General features: G+C 43.7%; 1 pseudogene; it reads right to left on the bottom strand.

The window, feature by feature from the left end:
• Positions 1-147: 147 nt before the first annotated feature.
• On the bottom strand, positions 148-22,400 carry LOC136470564 (uncharacterized; annotated as a pseudogene).
• Positions 22,401-22,714: the final 314 nt, after the last annotated feature.

Raw genomic sequence — 22,714 nt, 5'->3', positions numbered from 1 at the left:
TTTTGCCCCCTGTGTCCGGGCGTCAGGAGCAGAATTTTCCACTTGCCCGTCATCAGCCTCCACACCTCCTCCTTGAACTCCTTCTCCCCCCCTCTTCCACGCCAGGAGCTCCTCGGCGGCGTTCGCGTTGCTGGGGCGAGGCGGAAACTATTGCTGCTGCTGCTGTCCGGTGAGGAGCGGTGGACTGTCGCCGGAGCGAGGCGGGTACCCCACCTGCTGCTGCTGTTGTCCACCAGGGAAGCCGGTGGGCGTGAGGCTGGTATGGCAGCGGCGGCAGCGGTTGCCCAGGGAGCGCGGAGGGGCCCTCGCCGTGGACGCGAGGTGGCGGGTATGCCAGCAGCTGACCTTGGGGAGACACCAGTGGATGCCCGTCGGCGACGCGAGGCTGGTGGTACGGGAGATGTTGCTGCAGCGACAGAGGCGCGCGGGGGCGGGAACTGCTGCGTGACGACGGCGTGTGCTGCTGCTGCTGCGGGGGCGGTGCTTTCGGCGCCGGCGCTTCCAGCGGCGGGTCACGGGCGGCCCCTGACTCGACCTCGTGGAGGTGGTACTACATGTCCACTTGGCCGAACATGGCGTTGGCCTTGGCGTACCTGAGCACGGCCTCCACGTCAGCCTTGAACCTATAGATTATTGCCTGCGCTAGGCCTCGGTGCAGCCGACTTCTTCTTCTTGGGCGACTGGACGTCAGCGGCCGCGGCGGCAGTAGGCTTATCTAGGCTCATCTTCTTCGACTCCTCCGGTGGGTCATTCTCGTAGCTCTTCTTGTAGTATTTTGAGCGGAACGCGAGGACGAAGGAGCGAGCGATGTTAGAGATGCGGCGGTCGGCGCCATGGATGGGAGCCAACGGGAGGTTCCAGATGTCTGATAGTACATGCGTCAGGTCAAGCCCGTTGGGGTCCTGAACCACCGTGGCGACCTTACCGGCGCCATCCATGTCGGAAAGCTTCTTCTTTTTCTTCCTCTTCTTGGGCTCACCGGCGGCGTCCATTGTGTCGGGGTTGGCATCGACATCGGCATCGGTGCCTTCCTCCTGCTCGCGCTTGCGGGGCTTCTTGGGCTTGGTCGCCTTCTTGGTGAAAGCTCTTGTTTGGTTTTGGTGAATTGATAAAACCCTAAGTGCTAACCTAGTTTATCAAGTGATCATGAGATAGGTAGCACACTTCAAGTAGAGAAGCTAATGAAGATCATAGCATGACAATGGTGATGGCATGGCGATGATCAAGGGCTTAAAAACTTAAAAAGAAGAAAGAGAAAAACAAAAAGCTCAAGGCAAAGGTATAACTTGTAGGAGCTATTTTGTTTTGGTGATCAAGACACTTAGATAGTGTGATCATATTTAGGTTTGATAGCCGTACTATTAAGAGGGGTGAAACTCGTATCGAAATACGGTTATCAAAGTGCCACTAGATGTTCTAACTCATTGCATATGCATTTAGGATCTAGTGGAGTGCTAACACCCTTGATAATATTTGTGAAAATATACTAACACATGTGCACAAGGTGATACACTTGGTGGTTGGCATATTGGAGCAAGGGTGAAGAAGTTAGAAGTGAAAAAGAGGAGATACCAGCGTCGGTCTAGTGACCGGACGCTGGATCCAAAAGCACCGGATGCTAACTGCCTGCGTCCGGTCGCATTGACTGGCGGTACAGAGGCTAGGGTTTACCACCGGACGCTGGGTTGTGTCCGGTCGAGGTGGACCGGACGCGTCCGGTCGAGGAAAACCAGGTTTCGACCCTTACTGTACTCGACCGGATGTCGAGGCTCCAACGTCTGGTCAGTTTTACCGGAGTGTCCGGTCAACTTCGTAGCCGTTGGAATCTGACGAACAACGTTTGAAGCTGGTGACGCATGGCGTTCATCTGTGGACCGAACGCTAAGTCCAGGGTCCGGTTAGTTGGACCGAAGCATCCGGTCAGAGCGCAGTGTGCCCAGTGAAGGGGTACAATGGCTCTATTTCGTGGGGGCTTCTATTTAAGCCCCATGGCCGGCTGTGGCTCACATCTTTGGCCAATTTCATTGACATAGCAACCTTGTGAGCTAAGCTAAAGTCCTCCCACTCATCTCCATCATTGATTCATCATCATAGTGAGATTGGGAGTGAATCCAAGTGCATTGCTTGAGTGATTGCATCCAGAGGCCCTTGGTGTTCGTGTTTCGCTGCGGATTTCGCTTGTTACTCTTGGTGGTTGCCGCCACCTAGACGACTTGAAGCAACGAGGATCGTTGAGCGGAGGTGGTGATTGTCTCCGGCTCCGATCGTGGTGATTGTGAGGGGTTCTTGACCTTTTCCCGGCGGAGCGCCAAAAGGTACTCTAGTGAATTGCTCGTGGCTTGTGTGATCCTCATCTTATGTTGGTTGTGCGGCACCCTATTGAGGGTTTGGCGTGTGAAGCCAATTAGCGCGTGAACCTCCAAGTGAGTGAATCGCCACAACGAGGACTAGCTTGCCGGCAAGCAAGTGAACCTCGGTAAAAATCATTGTGTTCATCATTGATTCCGAGGTGATTGGTCTCCATCGTTATTTATCTTTGTGATTGATTGGTTCTTCATCTACACGGCGGTATAACTATTCTAATCACTCTCATTACTTTACCGTAAACTAGTTGACAAGCTCTTTAGTGTAGCTAGTTGTGAGAGCTTACTTGCTTGGTTGGTGTGTCTCTTTAGTTAGCCATTTGAGAGCACACTAACATAGGATAGCATCATAGCTTTTGTGTGGATCGACACTATCTAAACTAGAATTGTGGTAGGTGGCTTGCATTTTGAGTAAGCTAGCGCAACACTCGCTTCGCCTCATAATTGTCTAACCATCTTGTTAAGTGTTGTTGTAGAAATTTTATTAGGCTATTCACCCCCCCTCTAGCCATTAGGACCTTTCAAGTGGTATCAGAGCTTGGGTCACCGTTATTTGAGGCTTAACAACCTTCGGTGTAAAAATGGCTTAAATCAACAATACCAAGAAGCCACCCTAATTTGATGGCATAAATTATCCCTATTGGAAGGCTAAGATGACAACATATATCAAGTCAATCAATATAAAGATTTGGAAGGTGGTAGAAATAAAAATTGAGATTGAAGATGAAGAAACTCCCACCGCCGCCGAAGAATTACTACTCCAAAATAATGATATTGCTCTTAGTGCCATCCATGATGCTTTGGATGAGAGAACATTTGAGCAAATCAAGAACATTGAGAGAGCTCATGAGGCATGGAAGAAATTGGAAGAATCATTTGAGGGCACCAAGGCAATCAAAGGTGCAAAGGCATACATCCTCAAGGATAAATTTGCTAGTTTCAAGATGAAGGAAGATGAAAGATGAAAGTGTGCCGGACATGTTCCATCGGATGGAAGTGATTGTAAATGATCTCAAGGCACTTGGTGAGAAGATAGAGGATAAGGAATTCTCAAATAAGTTCTTGAGATGCTTACCCTCAAGATTTGATACATTGGTCACTATTCTAGTGAGGTTCGGTTTGGATACAATGACACCAAATCAAGTCTTGGAAGATATCATGACCGATGATGCCTATAGAGATGATGATGAGAAGGAAAAAAAGAGAGAGAAGAAAGAAGAGAAGAAAGATGACAAGAAGAAGAGCGTGACATTCAAAGCCACATCATCCAATAGCAAAGCAAAGCAAGAAACATCAAGTGAAGAAGATGAATCATGGGATGATGATGATGATGAGAAGATGGCTCTATTTGTCAAGAGATTTGGCAAGTTTATGGTGAAGAAGGGCTATCATGCAAGAAGAAAGAAATCTTCATTCAAGAACAAAGAAGAGTCAAGAAGGTGCTTCAAGTGTGGAAGCAAAGATCATCTTGTTGCTCAATGCCCATACAATAGTGAAAATAATGATGACAACAAGAAGAACAAGAAGAAAGATAAGAAGGAAAAGAGAGAGAAGAAGGACAAGATGGCCTTCAAGAAGAAGGGTGGTTCATATGTAGTTACTTGGGATAGTGATGCTTCCTCAAGTGATGATGATGATAGTGATGATGTCAAGACCACCAAGAAGAAGGTTCTTGCAAGCATTGCTATCAATGAAAAGCCTTCTCTCTTCGAATCTTCATCATGCTTCATGGCTAAGGCCACTAAGGTACAATCTTGTGATGATGAAAGTGATGAAGAACATGAAAATGAAAATGATAGTGATAGTGATGATGATGAGCCTACCAAAGATGAATTGTTTGACAGGCTAGAAGATGCTAAAGAATATTTTGACATTAAGAGAAGAGAATGCAAAAGCTTGAATAAGGAGGTAAAAGCCCTTAAGCAAGCCCTTGATGAGCTCAAAGCAACTCATGAGAGGCTAGTGGAAGCCCATGAGAAGCTTGGCAAAGCTCACAAAAGGCTTGAAAAGGCTCATTCCTCTTTGCTTGATGAGCAAAATAAAAAGAAGCATGTGGAAACTTGCAATGTAGGTTTAACTTATGATATAATTAATGAATCACTATCTATGCCTATCATTGTTCCTCCTACTAACCCTTCTTGTAGCACTTCCATTTCTACCTCATCTAGTAGTGATGGTCTCACTTATGATGCCTCACTAGTGGTTGAGAATGAGAATATCAAGAAGGAGGTCAACAAGCTCACTCACACCTTAGCTGAGGCTTATGGTGGTGAGGACCGCTTGCTTATGTGCTTAGGTAGTCAAAGAGCTTCTCTCTACAAAGAGGAATTGGGCTACACCTCCAAGAAAGGCAAAGCGGCCTTTGCTCCTCACAAGACTAGTTTTATGAAGAACAATGGTCAGTTTTACACTAGTTGCAAGCAAGTGGGTCATAAAGAGTAAGAATGCAAAAATAAGAACAAAAATGCTAATATATCATTTATTAAGCTTGATTCATGCTATATGCTTACTAGGGGTACAAATGGTGTAAAGGCTAAGTTCATTGGTAAACCATGGATTGGCTCAAAGAAGAAAGCTATTTGGATACCAAAGAGCCTAGTGACTAACCTTTAAGGACCCAAGCAAGTTTGGGTACCTAAAAAGAATTAATCTTCTTTTGTAGGTCAATTACAAAGCCGGAGGAGGGCATTGGGTTCTTGATAGTGGGTGCACTCAACACATGACCGGTGATGCAAGAATGTTCAACTCAATCAACACCAATGGCAATGATGGTTATGATAGTATCACATTTGGTGACAATGGGAAAGGCAAGGTCAAAGGGCTTGGTAAGATTACAATATCCAATGACATGAGCATTTCCAATGTGTTGCTAGTAGAGAGCTTGAACTTTAATTTGCTATCCGTAGCTTAATTGTGTGATTTTGGATTCAAATGCAAATTTGGAATAGATGATGTAGAGATCATAAGTGTAGATAGCTCTAACTTGATCTTCAAAGGCTTTAGATATGAGAATCTATACTTGGTTGATTTCAATGCTAGTGAAGCTAGATTGTCTACATGCTTGTTCACTAAGTCTAGCATGGGTTGGTTATGGCATAGAGGCTTGGTCATGTTGGAATGAAACAATTGAATAGATTGATTAAGCATGACTTAGTTAAAGGCTTGAAAGATGTTATGTTTGAAAAGGATAAGCTTTGTAGCTCTTGTCAAGCCGGCAAACAAGTTGGAAACACCCATCCTAAGAAAAGCATGATAAGCACTAGTAAAGCATTTGAGTTATTGCACATGGACTTATTTGGGCCAACACAATACACTAGTATCGGTAAAAATAAATATGGCTTTGTGATAGTGGATGACTACACTAGATACATATGAGTATTCTTTCTAGTGGACAAAAGTGATGTATTTACAACATTCAAATCATTGTCAAAGGCATTCACAATGAATTTGAACACAACTATCAAGAAAGTTAGAAGTGACAATGGTAGTGAGTTCAAGAACACTAGAATTGATGAGTTATGTGATGAATTTAGAATTAGACATCAATTCTCGGCCAAGTACACTCCTCAATCAAATGGCCTTGTTGAGAGGAAGAATAGAACACTCATTGATATGGCAAGGTCTATGCTTAGTGAGTACAATGTGAGTCAATCTTTTTGGGCCGAAGCTATCAACACGGCTTGCTATTGTAGCAACCGCCTCTATTATCACCGATTGAAAGAGAAGACACCATATGAGCTCTTGAATGGTAGAAAGCCCAACATTGTATATTTTTGGGTCTTTGGTTATAAATGCTATATCTTGAAGAAAGGCATAAGATTGGGCAAGTTTGACAAGAAATGTGGTGAAGGATTCCTACTTGGCTATTCCACTACAAGCAAAGCATATAGAGTTTGGAATTTGGATAGTGGTACTCTTGAGGAAGTTTATGATGTTGAATTTGATGAAACCAAGGGTTCATAAGAAGAGAATGAGAACTTGGAAGATGTTAGAGGCATTCAACTTTCAAATGCCATGAAGAACATGGATGTTGATGAATTGAGGCCTAGGCAAGTGAATGATGATGAAGATGATCAAGTGCGAGTGCTCTCTAATTCAAATATGCAAGATGATACAAATCAAGCTAGTAACTCTCATGACATTGATCAAGATCAAGTGGCTAGTACATCATCTCAACTCAATGATCTAGCAAGTGCAAGCAATCAAGTTCCATTACTCCAACCAACAAGTATTGCAAGAGATCATCCTTTGGATACAATCATTGGAGATATTTCAAGAGGTGTACAAACAAGATCAAGATTGGCATCATTTTGTGAACACTTCTTATTTGTGTCATCCATTGAACCAAAGAAGATAGATGAAGCATTAAAAGATGTTGATTGGGTCAATGCTATGCATAAAGAGCTAAACAACTTCACAAGAAATCAAGTATGGGAGTTGGTAGAAAGAACAAAGGGACACAATGTAATTGGAACCAAATGGGTCTTTAGAAACAAGCAAGATCAAGATAGGGATAGTAGTAAGGAACAAAGCAAGATTGGTAGCACAAGGCTATACTCAAGTTGAAGGTCTTGACTTTGGAGAAACATATGCCCCGGTTGCTAGATTGGAAGTAATAAGAATCTTGCTAGCCTATGCTTGTGCGCACAACATCAAGCTCTATCAAATAGATGTCAAGAGTGCATTTCTCAATGGTTATATCAATGAAGAAGTATATGTTGAGCAACCTCCCGGTTTTGAAGATGATAAGAAGCCCAACCATGTGTATAAGTTGAAGAAGGCATTGTATGGCTTGAAGCAAGCACCTAAAGCATGGTATGAGAGATTGAGAGATTTCCTACTCTCTAAAGGGTTCACCATGGGAAAGGTTGACACCACTCTTTTCATTAAGAAGATTAGGAAAAGATCTATTTGTATTACAAATCTATGTTGATGACATCATATTTGGATCAACCAATCAAGAATTTTGTGATGAGTTTGGAAAGATGATGGCTAATGAGTTTGAAATGTCCATGATTGGAGAATTGAGTTACTTGGTCTTCAAATCAAGCAATTGAAGAATGGTACATTTGTAAGTCAAGGCAAGTACATCAAGGACATGATCAAGAAGTTTGCCATGATTGATAGCAAAGTCATTAGCACACCAATGGAAACCAATGGCAACTTGGATAGTGATGCAAGTGGAAATATGGTAGATCAAAAGTTGTATCGGTCTATGATTGGAAGCCTACTCTATGTGACCGCATCAAGGCCGGATGTCATGTTTAGTGTATGCATGTGTGCAAGATTTCAAGCCTCACCAAGAGAAAGTCATTTGAAGGCTACAAAGAGAATTTTGAGGTACTTGAAGCATACATCAAATGTTGGTTTGTGGTATCCCAAAGGAGTAAAGTTTGAGCTAGTTGGTTACTCCGACTCAGATTATGCGGGATGCAAGGTAGAAAGGAAGAGCACCTCGGGCACATGTCAATTATTGGAAAGATCACTTGTTTCATGGTCATCAAAGAAGCAAAATAGTGTTGCATTATCAACCGCCGAAGCCGAATACATATCCGTCGGTAGTTATTGTGCACAAATACTTTGGATGAAGGCCACTTTGAGTGATTTTGGAATCAAGTTCAAGAAAGTGCCATTGCTATGTGACAATGAGAGTGCAATAAGTTGACAAACAATCCGGTTCAACATGCAAGAACAAAGCACATTGATGTCAGCCACCATTTCATAAGAGATTACCAACAAAAAGGGGACATTTGCATTGAGAGTGTAGGCATCGAAGATCAACTTGCCGATATATTCACCAAGCCATTGGATGAGAAAAGGTTTTGCAAGCTAAGGAATGAGTTGAACATATTGAATTTCTCAAATATGTGTTGATGCACCCCCACTCATATGACATGCCTCTCCTTCGAGCAATCCAAGGTAAAAAGTTGATTGGCATGACATATATCCTTGCTAAGGACATGTTTAGTGCATCTAGTCATATTTTCAATCTTATTAGGACCTTGCAAGTGGTTCTATCTTATTAGGCTCATTCATAAAAATCAAATGAATTTTGATGTCAATATGGTATCACTATTGCTTCTATGTTTGACTTGATCTAGTGATGGCATATGACATGTTTATGGGCTTGTAAACCTAGTGTTTAATCTAGAAAATAAACTATAAGTGTTTAACTCAATATGGTGCAAGATAACCCTTATTTGGAGGTGTGGAGAAGCTTGTCCTTAGATCAAACCGAGTTAAATATCTTTGGGAAATAATCTAGAATTGAACCAAATTTGGAAAAATGACCCTCACCCAATTGATTGACATTGATAATCTCGACCCTACAAGTAATTCCATCTAAATTTAGACCTTTGTGGTCATTGATGACAAAGGGGGAGAGAAACAAAGATAAGAGAAGATAAAGGGGAGAGAAAATAAGGGAGAGAGAAACAAACATAAAGATATCTTGATATATGACATAAGGGGAGAGATATAACAAAGAAAAGGGATCAACTAAAATTTTGAGCACACAAGTAGGGGGAGCAAGCTCATGAACTTATATGGTGCATTTGAATGTGCATTTCATATGTTTGCTTGCATGGCACAAGTATTAAATTTACACATCCATGCTTGTATGATGAATGTTAGTTGTAAGATTGAATGGTGAAATAAATCACTAGATAACTTTCATTTCCAAGTAAGTCTTTACAAGTGATATCTTTTCAAAGTATGTTTCCAAGTGATATAGAACTAATCCATGGTGCTAAGGATGGTATATTGGTGCACTCCGATTGGTATCACGCTTCAAAGGTCCATCTTTTATACCTTAGCATCATATGGTAGACATTGACTCCTATATTTCCTATCTAAGCATATGTGCAAGCTACAATCCAAACTCTTAGCACATATGTAGGGGGAGCAATTGCTACCACTTAGGGTTCATGAAACTTGTCCATATCCTTTTACACATGGTAAATATACTTGGGCAAGCAACATGGATTCAATTTAATTTCAATTCATATCTTTGTATAAGGGTTGTCATCAATTACCAAAAAGGAGGAGATTAAAAGCTCTTGTTTGGTTTTGGTGAATTGATGAAACCCTAAGTGCTAACCTAGTTTATCAAGTGATCATGAGATAGGTAGCACACTTCAAGTAGAGAAGCTAATGAAGATCATAGCATGACAATGGTGATGGCATGGCGATGATCAAGGGCTTAAAACTTGAAAAGAAGAAAGAGAAAAACAAAAAGCTCAAGGCAAAGGTATAACTTGTAGGAGCTATTTTATTTTGGTGATCAAGACACTTAGAGAGTGTGATCACATTTAGGTTTGATAGCCGTACTATTAAGAGGGGTGAAACTCGTATCGGAATACGGTTATCAAAGTGTCCACTAGATGCTCTAACTCATTGCATATGCATTTAGGATCTAGTGGAGTGCTAACACCCTTGATAATATTTGTGAAAATATGCTAACACATGTGCACAAGGTAATACACTTGGTGGTTGGCACATTGGAGCAAGGGTGAAGAAGTTAGAAGTGAAAAAGAGGAGATGCCAGCATCGGTCTAAGTGACCGGACGCTGGATCCAAAAGCACCGGACGCTGACTGCCTGCGTCCGGTCGCATGTGACTGGCGGTACAGAGGCTAGGGTTTACCACCGGACGCTGGGCTGTGTCTGGTCGAGGTGGACCGGACGCGTCCGGTCGAGGAAAACCAGGTTTCGACCCTTACTGTACTCGACCGGACGCTGAGGCTCCAGCGTCCGGTCAGTTTTACCGGAGTGTCCGGTCAACTTCGTAGCCGTTGGAATCTGACGGAACAACGTTTGAAGCTGGATGACGCAGTGGCGTTCATCTATGGACCGGACGCTGAGTCCAGGGTCCGGTCAGTTGGACCGGAACGTCCGGTCAGAGCGCAGTGTGCCCAGTGAAGGGGTACAACGGCTCTATTTCGTGGGAGCTTCTATTTAAGCCCCATGGCCGGCTGTGGCTCACATCTTTGGCCAATTTCATTGATATAGCAACCTTGTGAGCTAAGCCAAAGTCCTCCCACTCATCTCCATCATTGATTCATCATCATAGTGAGATTGAGAGTGATCCAAGTGCATTGCTTGAGTGATTGCATCTAGAGGCACTTGGTGTTCGTGTTTCGCTGCGGATTTCGCTTGTTACTCTTGGTGGTTGCCGCCACCTAGACGACTTGGAGCAGCGAGGATCGTTGAGCGGAGATGGTGATTGTCTCCGGCTCCGATCGTGGTGATTGTGAGGGATTCTTGACCTTTCCCCGGCGGAGCACCAAAAGGTACTCTAGTGAATTGCTCGTGGCTTGTGTGATCCTCATCTTGTGTTGGTTGTGCGGCACCCTATTGAGGGTTTGGCGTGTGAAGCCAATTAGCGCGTGAACCTCCAAGTGAGTGAATCGCCACAACGAGGACTAGCTTGCCGCAAGCAAGTGAACCTCGGTAAAAATCATTGTGTTCATCATTGATTCCGAGGTGATTGGTCTCCATCGTTATTCATCTTTGTGATTGATTGGTTCTTCATCTACACGGCGGTATAACTATTCTAATCACTCTCATTATTTTACCGCAAACTAGTTGACAAGCTCTTTAGTGTAGCTAGTTGTGAGAGCTTACTTGTTTGGCTGGTGTGGCTCTTTAGTTAGCCATTTGAGAGCACACTAACATAGGATAGTGTCATAGCTTTTGTGTGGATCGACACTATCTAAACTAGAATTATGGTAGGTGGCTTGCATTTTGAGTAAGCTAGCGCAACACTCACTTCGCCTCATAATTGTCTAACCATCTTGTTAAGTGTTGTTGTAGAAATTTTATTAGGCTATTCACCCCCCTCTAGCCATTAGGACCTTTCACTTAGGCGCGGCTACGGTGGGCCCCTCGGTCGGCTGGGCCTGGTGGGCGGCGGGAGGAGGGACCTCGACGAGCGGGGGGCGCCTCTGCAGCATCATGAAGTCCTCGTCCGCGATGGAGCTCGCAGGCAGCGGCAGCGTGGGCGGGTCGCTGCTGGCCGGGAAGCCAGGCGGCCTGTCGTCCGGCACGGGCACAGGCGCGGGCGGTGGCGGGTCCGGGAGCTGTTGCTGGCGGTGGTGGGCGCAGGAGGAGGCCTCATGCACGTCCCACCGGAGGAGTGGAAAATTATTCTCCTGACGACGCCGGGACACAGGGGCAAAAGGTCGTTCTATCCCTCCGTTACCGACCGTCACGCTCTAAACTGATGGAAGTGACACACAGGATCATAAAAGTTTGCGCGAGGGACTGAGGACGGGCAGCCAAAATTTCTGTGACTGAGAAGGAATCAGAAACTTTTATAATGGCTTGTAGGTAAAAGTCTCGTAAATTTGTGCGAGTAGGGGTTTAAGAGCAGGATTTGCCGAAATGGTCGGTGTAGTCTGTACTCTCTCGACTAGTCCTGCCCTCAGAAGTGGTGCATTGGTGCAGCTTAAAGAGAAGTAGTAGAGGTCACAGCTCGGTCGCGTCGCAGCCAGAGCCAGGCACTGCTCGCCACCACCGCGCCCGCCCTGCTCGCGCCTCGCGCGGTCGGGGCCGCGCGGCGCCCCTGCCGCCGCTCGCGGCTCGCCCACGCCCGTTTCAGTGCAAATGTAGTTGTGGATGGCACCACGGTGAATTTGGGTCTTTGGGATACCGCTGGTAATTTTAATGTTTTTATCTGTACTACTAGTATACATGTGCAGTCTATGTTTTGTTCTACTCAGCAGCAAATGGAAGTCGAAAAGTCTGCTTTTAGAGGATTCAGGATTTTTTTCTCTCGAATAGAGGATTCAGGATTCTTGGGGTAACTTAAAGTTCACATGATCACATCCTTCGCAGGGCAGGAAGATTACAACCGGCTGAGGTGGCGATGTTTTCGTGCTTGCATTCTCACTTGTGAGCCGAGCTAGCTATGAGAATATCATGAAGAAGGTGCTGAAATGGCTATCTTGTTCTTTTACTTTCTTAAAATTTGTTCTTACAGTTCATGATATGAAATTTCCTAGAGGATTGAATGTTTATCCTTTGCTCTTTGCTCTTTACTCTTCAGTGGATACCGGAGCTTCAACATTGTGCACCTGGGGTGCCCGTTGTGCTGGTTGGCACAAAATTGGGTGAGCTCTGTTGACAACAAGAACATGTTGGTTTATTATAGTCTGATTAGTCATCCTATACTGTTAATTCATAAGCGTCATCCTATACTGTTTACAACAAGAACATGTTGGTCTATTATAGTCTGACAACAAGAACAGAAGACTCGATTGTCCTGATGGGATATAATTCAATTAACTTCGCTACGAAATGAAGCCGAGTGTAGAATAGTGTGTCAGCGCCCATGAATCACATGATCACATCACGAAACTCAGTAGAATAGCGTGTCAGCGTCCATCGCCATGTTCGTTTGAGCTTGTTTGATTTATAAGCCGTACTTTTTCAGCCAACGGACAGTATTTTTCTCTCACATCAAATCAGCCAACAGTACTTTCAGTCATAGCCTATCAGTCAATCAAGCCCAAACGAACAGGACGCATGAACTACATCAGGAAACCAGAATCTCAAGCACTATGGCATTTATTATTTCCTCCCGAATGCATCGGGAAATCAAGTTCTGTTTACATCCTCCCGAATGCCAACGGGCTTATTTCAAACCTCAGGTTCGCATGCTCTGGTACTACCGCAACTATCAGACCCAGACTGTCAGACTTTCATACCCAATGTATTCAGAACCTGAGGGCTTCAATTCTAAGATGCAAACGTCTATTGCATCGGCTCTCTTCTATAGTTATGCACAGCTAAGCCAACCACCCTCGGTGACCCGGTCAAAAGTAGCACAAAAGCATGGAGTAGAACCTACCACCATCTGTGTTACAAGCCTCTGTTTCTCGAGGAGCGTTCCAGATTGCGCTCTTCTTCAGATCCTCTGGCATCGTATGATGCCTGCAGCACCTCCATAGCACAGCCATCTCTCGCTACCCTTGTTCATGTTCCATCGCACTCGATGCAAAGCGACAGAATTCGGAGGGATGACTTTAAGTTCTTTAGGGGATTCACCACCCTTGCTGTTCCATGTTCATCATTCTCCTCCTTTGTAGGACTGGCTGAGATTATTGCACCGGCTCCTTGTTCTTCGCTGTGTCCATCGTCTTTATCATCGCCAAATTCTGTGTTTACCATGCCTGCTGCTTGTTCTTCACTGTGTCCATCATCTTGATCACCCTCAAGTTCTTGATTTACAGTGCCTGCTCCTTGCTCTTCGCTGCGTCCATCATCTTGATCATCATGAACTTCTGGATTTACAACGTCACTGTTTCCTGTGGGGGAGTTGAGCTCACATGTCAGCAGGCCGGTGACAACGCTTGTAGCGAGCGCCTGAACTATATTTTGGCATGGTTTTGAACCCTTTTTGGTCACCACAGGAACATTTGGTAATGGGGACGTTTGCAGCCTGCTGCCAATCTTAATATTTTCTCCCTCTGATAATGACCCAGAGAGGAAATAAGGAACACGGTTACGCCCAGGTTCCTTATCCCAGAATCTCGAATTAAGCTACAGCAAGTTGAATATTTGTTTAGAGCACTGCAACTCAGAACGACGAGAAATGTTGTTCATGATATCAACTAGAAAGTTCACCTGGAAGTACACGGCAGTACCATCTGCCCCACAGTAAGCCACACAACCTGGACATCAGCAAACAAATATTATGAATTTAAGGACCACTACAAGCATTTGACACCTTGAGGCAAAGCAGAAGTTAGTGCATAATCAGGAAACGATCTCGGACTGATACTAAAAAGAAGAAAAGTTGCCACTGTTTTGGAAAGCAACTGGAGGCAGTGTATATTAATAAACTGGTACGGATCGATCAGACAAATCTAAAAACTGCATCAACTTTTATGTCTGGTAGTGACGTCAGTTAAGATAGATATTTTCATGGTGTGATTATTTTTCTCATGTAAACTACTCATCCCAGCTCTCTTTTTTTTTTCTGTTTCATACAACACTTTTCAGACTTTGTAATAAATTTTCTCTGATATCGTAATGATCCAAGTTGCAGGGTGTTATGCCTATTATCTAAAAAAGTTACAGACAGTTGACTCGACTATCATCCATTGAACTATGTATCAACTATCAAATTGCAAAATAATAATTTCATGGGAAACGAAATCATTAATCACTACTAGCAGAGTTCTGCAGGAGGATCGCCTTAAATTTCTTTTAGCACCAAGTCCATCTTTGAAATTTAGATCAAACATGTGATATCAATATTTTAAGTTATTGTTTATTTTACACGACAACCTCTCCCTTCATTGGATTTTAGACTCCAAAGTGACTGCTGCTACATAGGAACTTTGCTACTCGGTACTCAGTACCATTGGGCAGGATATGGACAGTGGCTATGGGAGACAAGATACTGAAACACACCTGTAGGTTCTGAGGCATGGACACTCCAAATCAAATATTCTGACAACTGATAAGTTACAACACCCTGAGTTTTTGTTCCGGCAAATTGTCTTCCAGTGGCTGGAACATCATTTGCAATCCGAGTCAAGCTTAGAAACTTCAATGTACCATCTTCCAGTGAGATAACAATCCCCCTGAAAACAATTGGTCATAAATATAACATTAGCATCATGATTCTAGTAATAAAGGAAGGGAAAAGATCAGTAGCCTGTGCATATAAACAGAAATGTGATCAAGATGTGGGTAAACAACTTTTAATATGCCATTCTTTAATGTTGCTTCCGAATTCTGACCAAGTGCCATATGCCTATATGGACTCCCTATGTCTAATAAGGTGTTTCTCCAGATAAAAAAAAATGCTTGCTGGCCAATTCAAATCCGCAACGGGTAACATAAAACAACAAGAGTAGGCTAAGTACCTTGTATGTTTTTTTTTCTAGCAAATTATAATGCCCATACCTAAGGAAGAAATACAATGCTCTCTGTCCTACGGCATTGAATACAAAGATGCCCTACTACATCAAACAATAAAACATGCTAACTAGGCTGTCAGATGCTTGCATGCGATATAGGAATAAACATTAGATGATGATTCACCCAGATTCCTGAATTCACCCGAAGGGAAAAAAATACAAACAATGAACTTTATGTAACCACATTATATTTTGTCCATGCCTCCATGGACAACAGTTAGCGATCTTGTGATCTGTGAGTTAGGTCAACAATCTTGGAAGAATTTTAAGTTCCTGTTCAACAAAGGGAGCAGGTTTGATGATAATATAAGGTGCATGCATGGGCGTGAAAAGGTTGTTTAAAAACATGTAAACAATCCAATCTCAAAAGGTTATAATACATTGACAAGTGTCAAGAAAACCAGTTATCTAGACTGGAAGATGCTTTAGCAAGCTAACACGCATCTATTGCAACATCATGAAACAAATAAATCCATTTTGCAATCTATTTCAACTGCAGTTTAGTTTTCAACAATGACCTGCATTTAACTAAGCGGAAAAACAAGTTAAATGCAATCAGTGCACATAGAGAGCAAAGACAAATAAAAAGCAAAGCAAATTTTGTACCAAATTGTTTTGTACTCTATATTTTTTGAAACAAATTGATGCACTCTATAATCTATATTGGAACTAAGTATTACCTTCCATCCTTTAGCCAATGAGGACTTAAGACAGCCTTTGGAGCAGTAGTTAGCTCCCAAAGAGGACGGTATGGATCTCTGCAAAAGTGATTCATGTCATCAAAAATCAGTAATCAAATATCACAGTTCAGTGAAATAAGAAACGACATTCACAAATGCGTGCCTAAGCACACAAATGTCATAGAGCAAGAGAGAGATCAAAACTGAAACAAAGGTACTGAACACAATACTTTTTTTCGAACACACAGGAGAGCTACGCATCATTATACTAAGATGAAAAAGGGGAAGAGCCCTTACAAACACCCACCACCCACCCACACCAGGTCATTCAAAACCAACACGCGCCTATTACAAATGAGCCCGACAACGACCTAAGCCCACAAACTTAGTTTGGCACAAGGCAAAAAGGTAAACCCAATACTTAAATTATTGTGAAAAGATGACGAAAAACTAGATGGGTGCCTTAACCATCGGGGGTGGTAGATCAATTTCGATCAACTCCAGTATGAGCAGTTTGCCAACCTATCCTATTTGCATGCGTTTACTTCCTAAAAGGCCAAAACCATCATTAAAAGAATGGATAAAACAAGCACCAGTAGAGAATAGACCTTTGATCCAAGGGCCAAACCAGGCTCTAGTCCCGGAAAATATTGCGCCCGGGACTAGAGAGACCTTTAGTCCCGGTTGGTGGCTCCAACCGAGACTAAAGGTCCCTGCCCAACGGCTCCTGCGCTAGGTCGTTGTGGCAGGGGACCTTTAGTCCCGGTTGGAGCCACCAACCAGGACTAAAGGTTGACCTTTACTCCTGGTTGGTGGCTCCAACCGGGAGTAAAGCTCTTGTCCCGGCTAGTGGCATGGTCCGGGACTGGAAAGTGACCTTTAGTCCCGGTTGGATCCACTAACCGGGACTAAAGGTCCCCCCTATAAATCCTGCTGGCCGTCTTCTTCCTCCCCGAGCTCGTCCGAGAGCTTCAGTTCAAATTTAAGCAGTGTTCTTGCTCTTTCTCCATCCATTCTTCGATTCCTCCGTCGATTTCTTCGATTCCTCCGTCGATTCTTCGGTTCTAAAGGTTACCAACTTCATATTCTCATGTTTCACCATTGTCTTATCTCATTTTGTTCACTATATATATATGGTTCTTTATTGTGGTTTTTTTCATTTGTAAGCAATTTGAGCTCAAAATCACTTCAAGCTTGCATATTTACATGAAGGAAGGTTAAAGTAGCTATTAAAAACTAGTATTCACCGTTCATTTGTAACATGCATAGCACACTTCATTGTTTAGAGATATAGAGAATTTTAGAGTTTTTTTAATTTTATTTGTTTATAAAATAAGAAATTTATAGTGTATTAAAAAATGAGTATAGAGAGTAGCTGGCAACTGCTTCTGGGTCCTCGGCCTCTTATGGGTTTCTAAAGCGACTTAGGCCGGGCCTCCCACTCATTGCATGCAGCAAGTGTTGTGATGAGACGAAGATTGTGATGGAGTACCGAGTGAAGAAGGAGGGTCCCAACAAGGGTCGCATTTTCTACAAGTGTCCGGATCGCAATGTGAGTTATTTTATCGTATTTAATGACTATGGTTAGTTTATACCTATTTTCATGATGGTTGTGATTAAAGTTCTAATTTTCTGTTTTAATTTTAGTGGGATGGCACTGGATGTTCAGGCTTCTACTAGGAGGAAGAGTATGTTGAACTCATGTAAAAATATCTTGCACAACAGGTAGATATGGCGGCTAATGAGGCAGTGATCCAGCCGAAGAAGCCCAAAGATGTTGAACAAACGGGGGATCTGTCTGTTTTAGTTGGGATTGGTCGCGAAATCCTTGTGCTGCTGAAGTGTATTTTAGCTTTAGTGTTTTTAGTGGTAGTTGGGATTGTCTACATTGTAGCGAGGCTTTCTTAAATTTATAGTTTTTGTGGTGGTATGCATGTTGTATAATTAACTAATTATGTTCTAGGTTTTAATATGGTATTTATGTCATGTAATACAGATGAGTCGGCATTGGATGTACAATGCTGATCGTCGCTCTTAAGAGTTCATGGACGGCGTGCATTCTTTGTTACGTGCGGCCGAGGCAAACAAACGCGATGGTTTCATGTGCTGCCCATGTGCCGTATGTAAGAATACGAGAAGTTGAATGCATGCCCTGTATGTCACGCGTTGCGGTATAAGATCAGGCGAGATGACCCTGGTGATGTTGAAGGCGAATGTCCCAAGAAGAAAATTTCTGCCAAGGTTATGTGGTATGCTCCTATAATACCACGCTTGAAACGTCTTTTTAGAAACAGAGACCATGCAAAGTTGTTGCGATTGCACAAAGAAGACCGTAAGGTAGACAATATATTGAGACACCCTGCTGATGGGTCCCAGTGGAGAGCAATCGATAGAGAATTTCCCGAGTTTGCAAGTGACGCAAGAAACTTAAGGTTTACTTTAAGTACGGATGGTATGAATCCTTTCGGGGAGCAGAGCAGTAGTCACAGCACTTGGCCTGTTACTCTATGTATCTACAACCTTCCTCCCTGGTTATGCATGAAGCGTAAGTTTATTATGATGCCGATGCTCATCCAAGGCCCAAAGCAACCTGGCAACGGCATCGATTTGTACCTGAGGCCACTAGTTGAAGAACTTCTACTTTTGTGGAACAAGCCAGGTATACGCGTGTGGGATGAGCACAAGCAGGAGCACTTTGACCTGCGAGCATTGTTTGTCGTAACAATCAATGATTGGCCAGCTCTAAGTAATCTTTTAGGACAATCAAACAAGGGATATAATGCATGCATGCACTGTTTCAGTGATATGAAAGGTATATTCTTGAAAAAGTGTCGCAAGGTCGTGTACCTTGGGCATCGATGATTTCTTCCTGCAAATCACCCCGTAAGAAAGAAAGGCAAGCATTTTAAAGGTAAGGCAGACCACCGGACCAAGCCTCGCAACCGAACTGGTGAGGACGTCCTCGATACCGAACTGGTGAGGACGTCCTCGATATGGTCAATGATGTGAAAGTAATATTTCAAATGATGTGAAAACAAATTTACAGTCGAAACACAAGAGTTTTTCTAAATTTAATTAAACACTATATTTTTGCATTATCGAAATAGTAATTTAAACACTATATTATGTTTTAAAACTTGTTAAAAAATTAAAATTTTAGGTCACATAATTTTCCTGTGTGTAATAAAGCAAAATAGAATATATATATTTTTTAAATATTTTTATGTCTTTTATTTAATTTTCTGTGTAAATAACTATCCTTTTATCATTTGTGTAAAAAAAGCATATTAAAATCCTAATGAATTGGCGGGCAGCGAAACTGCAGTTTGGCTGCCCGCCAAAAACCTTTAGTCCCGGGCGCCACCACCAGCCGGGACTAAAGGTGCGACCTTTAGTCCTGGGCGTTAACAGGGCCCGGGACTAAAGGGCCTTTAGTCTCGGCTGGTGGTGGCGTCCGGGACTAAAGGTCATCTCCCTTATATAGCCTTTGCGCCCGCTCCGATCCCTCTTCTTCCTCCTCCCCACTGTCGAGCCAAGCCCTAACAGACCCGCCGCCGCTCGTCCGATCCGTCGCCGATGCCGCACCTCGCGAGCGCCCGCCCGCACACCGGCGCCCCACCGCCCTGACGTCGCACGCCCCGACTAAGCGCGCTCGCCGACGCACCGCCCCCCGACCACCCTAGCCCGGCGCCCCGACGCTCGGCCCCGACGCCCCACTATGGCCCGACCCGACGCCACGCCGCCCCTGACGCCGCGCCACGCCCCTGACACCGCCCCTGATGCACGCCGCCCCTAACGCCCGACGCCACGTCGCCCCTGACGCCACGCCGCCACTGACACCACGCGCGCGGCCCTAACGACTCCACCCCAGCCCGGCCGGCCACGACGCTCGCGCCGCCACCGACGCCACCTGGCCCAGCCACCGACACCGCTCTCGTCATCATCGCCTCTGGACGCCCATCACCGCCGACCCCTACGTACGTCGATCGTCACCGCCAACCCCTACGTACGTCGGTATGTGTTTGTATGTGATATATGCAGAGGAACGCCTCGTTGTGTTGTATGCGGAGCAACGCCGTCGTTGTGTTGTATGCGGAGCAACGCCGCTTCGTTGTGTTGTATGCGGAGCAACGCTGCCTCGTTGTGTTGTATGCGGAGCAACGCCGCCTCGTTGTGTTGTATGCGGAGCAACGCCGCCTCGTTGTGTTGTATGCGGAGAAACGCCACCTCGTTGTGTTGTATGCGGAGCAACGTCGCCCCGTTGTTGTATATGCGGAGCAACGCCGCCCCGTTGTTGTATATGTGGAGCAACGCCGCCCCGTTGTTGTATACCCTAGCGAGAACGACGAATTCGCCCTAGCGAGAACGATAGCGAGAACGACGAATTCGCCCTGTCGTTCTCGCTAGGGCGAATTCGTCGTTCTCGCTAGGGCGAATTCGTCGTTTATATGACTTGTTTACATATATGACTTGTTTATATATATGACTTGTTTACATATATGACTTGTTTACATATATGACTTGTTGACATATATGATTGTTTACATATATGAATTGTTTATATATATGACTTGTTTATATATATGACTTGTTTATATATGTGACTTAGATTTATTTTGTATATGACTTATTGTACATATATGACTTGTTTACATATATGAATTGTTTATATATATGACTTGTTTATATGACTTGTTTATATATGTGACTTAGATTTATTTTGTTTATGACTTATTGTACATATATGACTTATTTATATATATGTGACTTAGATAAATTTGTATATGACTTATTATATATATATGACTTGTTTATATATGTGACTTAAATTTTGTTAAATTTGTTAGATATGGCTACCCCGAGAGACAACATGGAGAAAGAAATGATGAATATTATTGCTAATGCTGGTGAGCAGGATGTTGATGACGGAAGTCAATACCTAGCTCTTGAAAATGAGCAAGAAAATATTTTGCAAGAAAATACATGCGAGGTATATATACTAAATATATATTATATGTGAATATTGTATATATTTCTGTGTACAAAAGATATTTATTTATTTATTTTTATATGTAGCCCTCTGGATCATCATATATATATGCATGTACGTGTATATTCGTTTGTTATTTATGTACAAAGTTCGAACGAAAACTTACGCGTGCGAAGTACACATATATATTACTATTAGCAGTGTATTCAAAAATATATTTTAATATCAAAACTAATCATTAAATGAAAAAAGAAACCAAAAATAAAAACCAGAAAAAGGAAAAAAAGAGGGACATTTAGTCCCGGTTGGTAACACCAACCGGGACTCAATGTCCTGCCCCTTTTACTCCCGGTTGGTGTTTCCAACCGGGACTAAAGGGACCTTTAGTCCCGGGCGTCAAGCCGGGACTAAAGGAGGGTACCTTTAGTCCTGGATTGGTGCTCCCGGTTGGGAAACCAGGACTAAAGGGGTTTCCCAACCGGGGGCAAAAAGCCTTGCTGCACCAGTGAAGTAAAATATTTTTGTTCAAGGGGGAAAATAATTTAGAAATATCACTTGGTTAAATGGGCCAAGATAATCAGACCTAAAAAGAAAAGGTGGTCTGGGTGTGCATGATCTGAGAGGAATGAATATCACCTTGTTGTGTAAATGGTGGTGGAAGTTAGAAACTGAAGGTGGAATTTGGCAAGAAATTGTCAAACAGAAATATACAAAACAAATTGTTTGCCACATTTGAAATATAGCCCCCGTAATTTTCCCTTGTGGAATGATCTGCTCAAAGTGAAAGATGTTTATTTAAAAGGTAGAAATATGGTGATAGGAAAGGGAAAATCCACTGATTTCTGGTCTGATGTGTGGTGTGGAAATGTGTCCCTGAAGGACAAGCTCCCAAGAATTTTTAATGATCAATTTGTTCACTACATGATGTTAGAACCAAAACACAGGTTTGGGGTTGAATTTCAGATTTCATTAGCCATGCCACAACTATGGCAGGTTGAGGATACATATAAGATAGCTTGCTTTAGCCTTAAGAAAGCTTGCTTGAGCCATAAGAAAGCTACATCATATTCTAGAGATGCTAAAGTAGATGTTAGGGATAAAGATAAGGGCTGACACAGCCACCAACTACTCTAGATAATTATCCTAAGTAGATAAGGACAAGACTTATAGCTGTCATTCTCCCCCTAAGTCTTGTGTGGCGCCTTCTGGGGAATTTGAACCATCCCAATCCTGGCGCGAAGCTCCTGGAACTTGACCCGCCCAAGGGACTTGGTGAGAATGTCAGCGAGCTGATCCTGGGTGTTGATGTAGCTGGCCTTAATGCTCCCCTCATCCAAGCAGCTCCTAATGAAGTAGTACTTGATTCGGATATGCTTGCTGCGCTCATGGAAGACGGGGTTCTTCGCTAAGGCCAAGGCGGACTTGCTGTCCACCATGAGCTCCACTGCTTCTGCGTCTCTGCCCTGCCCAGGAAATCGCCTAGCAGCCGAGCCAACCAGAGAGCTTGAGTCGAAGCGGTTGTGGCAGCGATGTACTCCGCCTCGTAACAGGATAGAGCCACCACTTGCTGCTTGACCGACTGCCAGCTGATTAGACACTTGCGGAGGAAGAATAGCGTCTCGTTGGTGCTCTTGCTTGTGTCGATGTCGCCGGCGAGGTCGCTGTCGCTATACCTGATGAAGTGCTCCGCACTGGGACACCTCGGGTAGTGCAAGCCGTAGTCAGAAGTGCCCGCGACGTAGCAGAGGAT

Source organism: Miscanthus floridulus, chromosome 8 (assembly GCF_019320115.1).
Source record: "Miscanthus floridulus cultivar M001 chromosome 8, ASM1932011v1, whole genome shotgun sequence".
Classification (NCBI taxonomy): Eukaryota; Viridiplantae; Streptophyta; class Magnoliopsida; order Poales; family Poaceae; genus Miscanthus; species Miscanthus floridulus.
Note: the sequence above shows the minus strand (reverse complement) of the source record. Positions and strands in the feature narration are given on the sequence as shown.